Genomic DNA, 3,938 nt, shown 5'->3' on the forward strand with positions numbered 1-3,938 from the left:
CAATGCTCCTTTTCTTTGATTCACACCATTTCCACAGTAAAACAATCAAGGCAAACTAGTTCTATTTCTATTCCACACACAATAACCTTAAAGCCTTTACCAACACCAACACCAACACCAACACCAACACAACTAATTGAAACATTACTAGCCTACGTCACATTTGAAGGCCTCCGGGTCGTCTGCCAGGCCCCAAGGGGTCGAAGGAGCCACCAGGGTAGATGAGATCCTCCACCTCGCCCAGGGGCCCACCGGCCACTCTGTATCCCTCAACGGCGCCCATGAGAATTACCTGGCATGCCCAGATGGCCGGAATGCTCTAAGCATGGACGAGGCCGGGGTTCCCCAGGTAGTCAAGCCCGCCCTCATCAAAGATCTGCGAGCCGGCCTTGAACCACACAGCCTCGCCAAACTCACACCATTCTTGGTCAGAAGCTCGGGGGTCACGCAGCTCAGGGCTCCCAACATGCCCACCGTGCGTGAATCACCTCCAACTCCCGGTTCTTGACAAACGTCTCAAGGTTGGCAGACAGGCCAGCGGTGTCCCAGCCGTAGTCGACGGGGAATTCTCCCTTGAGGTAGCTGGGGGCCTCGCCGGAGAAAGGGCCAAGGTAGTTCACGCGGTTGGGGCCATACTAGGGGCTGTTGGAGCTCTTTGACACTGTTTTCCTCATGGACACGCGGGCCTCGCCCACGTTGCCCACCTTGGAGCTCAGCTCACTCTGGGGCTTCAACACAGCCTGCCCGACAAGGGTGCTTGAAGAAAGCGCTGCAGCTGCCATAGTTGCCATATCAGAGACACTCCATCCCCATAAACTTTCGACACTGTCTTCAATCACAAGCAAGAAATTTTTAATGTCTTCACCTTTTTTATAAGACCTACATTTTTGCTTTTACCTTTTTTGATCTTTGCATTTTGGGATAAAGATGAAGAAGTTGTGGCCATGTGATTTTGGGTCCTTTCATGATCACATCTTTGATCAACTCCTAAGGCTGTGACCCTGGTAGTCCCTAATCGTAGTTTGATGTTGAGAATTGCTTGACCGCTTCTTACTCTTGGTTTGACGTTGAGAATGGCTTGACCGCTTCTTACTCTTGGTTTGACGTTGAGAATGGCTTGACCGCTTCTTATTCCACAAGAAGTTTTGGACATATTCTCACAATAATTCCCACATTGCGACTTACCTCAACATCATTAGCTTCTGTGAGGGAGGCACTTGCATACCTAGCTGGGCACGATTGGGGGCAAGAGATCGCCGAGCCGGGGGGGGGGGGGGGGGGGGGGGGGGCGGGGGGTTCCGTGACCCCAATTGTACCTAGCTAGGTATGCGGTGCCTCTCGAGCAAAAGCTCATGTTGTTATGTATTGTACAAAAAACACTGAAAAAGACTCCGTTTTCCTACATCAGAAAATGTTTAAATCTTCTTGTGAGCTCTTGAGAATGGTTTGGGGTTGAGAATGGCTTGACCGCTTGAGAATGATGGATACTTTCAAGGGTAGGGGCAAAAATACATCCCGTGTACTTCTTTTCCACAATTGTAGCAAATTTGTTCCCTAGCTTGTCTCCATGGAGCTCAAACTTCCCCCCTTGTCCGCAGCTTGTGGTTGTTGAACTCTTGCTCCTTGAACCAAATTGATAGAGAGGTTCTTTAATTGATTAGTCACCTATGGAGTATCTCCATTTGAGGCTCTGCAATGGTGGTATTTACAGTAGCCATTTATGGTCGTTGAGTGGTTGAATTATTCATGGGTTGAACATTTGATGGTTGTAGTTGCAAATAGCTTAGTTTTGGAACCTTAGCTTGTAATATTTGTCCCTTATTGATTAATTAAAAATAGTAGGAAACTTAGTCATTACCATCTCTAGTAGAGGTGGAAAGATTCCCTCCAAGATTTTGTATTTTAGATTAAATCCACTAAAAACCGCTTGTGCTTCCCTTTAATACTTCAAATAGGGATCATGTTAGGTTAAGTTGTACGTAAAAGGTTAGGTTAGGTTAGGCTAACAAGGAGTGTGTTTTCTTGGACCCCTGTTGGCCCCTAAGGAAAGTACCGACATGTCTTTCTCGAAGAATCGCAAAATTCATCTCATACCTACCTTGCATAATCTTTCCAATTTTCTTGATAGGGTCTCGAAAGCTCCCTCCAAAGTTCTTTTCTGAATATCCTCCTCAAAAATATGCAAGGAAAGCTTCTTTTACATCCTTCCACACGGATCTTTTTTCATCTTGCAAGGCTTTATACCATCTTTGTCCCTTGGCTCACAAGACCTATGGCAATCCACAAAGTTCTGTAGCCTCATCATCCCTCACAAAGACCAAAAATTCCATCTCTAAATTGTCCATGAAATGACATTTTTATGAAAAGAGTAAAGAGATTCTTCTATAAAATCAACTATTTTACATGTGAGTTGAACAGGAGGGTATAAGTATACCTTGAAGCTTGTGTTTTTTTATTATGATATTTCTCTATGTTCGTGTTAGGTGCACCTTAGATCCCTTCTGCTAAGATGAAGAATTTACACAGGAAGCGTTCAATAGCTTCCCACATTGTGAATTACGACAACATCATGAGGTTCTGTGGGCATGCACCGCACACCTAGCTAGGTGCACGATGCCGAGCCTACAAAAGCTTATGATGTTGAACACTATGGGAAAAACTGGGGAAAGAGGACCTCCTTCCCAAAAGGGAAGCCGTCTAAAACTTCTTGTGCTAGGATTGACTCTTGATTACAAATTCTAAAATTTATGGTCTCTAGAGAGTAGGCCTAATATGATATAATATTTGATGTGTTTGCGCTTATCCTATACTAGCTAGCCTTAAGTCCAAAAGAATTACAGATACTAGTCGTGCTCGTGTCGAGCCATGACATCTTCCAGCAACCATCATTACATTGGCTAAGAGGGGGGGGGGGGGCAAAGACCTAACACTTGGCTTCATACATGTTGACAAAGTAGTACCCAACACAATGCAATCCAACACCAACAATCGAAATATCATCAAGGATCTACTTTCTTTATCAACTGATTCAATCACAACGCAAGCTTTGAAGTTGCACACACAAGTCCTTAGACTAGGTAAAAGGGCCTCACATTGCATCAATTCAAACACTCAATATCTTGTTAGCCTTCTGTATTTTAAGCATTCATTACACAAACAAACATTCTAACAGAAAACATTGTAATAATAGAGTTTCTCAAGTACACTTTGCACTTGGCAAAGAGCATGAAACTTGGGCATGCATGTCCACAAGAACATTACTAAGCACAACATGATTAAAGACACATCTCATCATGGATTTACTTTTCTTTGTCACTGGCTCTCTTTGATCTTTGACCCACAAGGTGAGGAAACCCTCTTGGTAGTCACTTGTTGCGCAACTTGGAGGGGTTGTATATCCCTTAGTCTCTTCTAGATGCGAGGGAATACGAGTTGGTCCTGTAGCACAACCACTGATCACTTTTTAGACATGAAAACAATCTATGAGTTTTCGTATACTACTTCAAGTTTACACATGCAATTCACAAAGGTAAGACAATTTAACATTCCCTCATTTCCCCTTACTTGTATTTGTGGTAATACCTTGATTCAAGTACTCACTACTCACCAAACTCAGTATTGTGAGTTTGGTGGGGGAAAAAAGGTTTATTCTACCTAACTTTGCATGAAACCCAAGACTTCGCCTAGACTTTATTGCACCAATCGATGGCTTCTTGGAAACATTTTTCCCACTACTAGACCTCTTTGGATTTGTGTCAATCACAAAATTGCCACCATGGAGGTACATGTCTAAAAGAACCTTCTCAATACTTTTGATGGAACCTTCTTTAGATCGAGGTTGTAGTTTCCATGAGGTAGAAGAGCTTCTCAAAAATCTTGTATAATTTATCTATATCTATACTATAATCAAAGGGGAAGGGATTCCGGCAACCCCTTCC

General features: G+C 43.6%; 1 pseudogene; it reads right to left on the minus strand.

Moving 5' to 3' along the window:
• LOC147439982 (chlorophyll a-b binding protein, chloroplastic-like) overlaps nt 1-1,216 on the minus strand; it is a 2,205-nt pseudogene extending 989 nt beyond the window's left edge.
• Nucleotides 1,217-3,938: the final 2,722 nt, after the last annotated feature.

The sequence above is a fragment of the Adiantum capillus-veneris genome, chromosome 16 (genome assembly GCF_014529385.1).
Source record: "Adiantum capillus-veneris isolate H3 chromosome 16, ASM1452938v2, whole genome shotgun sequence".
In the NCBI taxonomy this organism is placed as follows: Eukaryota; Viridiplantae; Streptophyta; class Polypodiopsida; order Polypodiales; family Pteridaceae; genus Adiantum; species Adiantum capillus-veneris.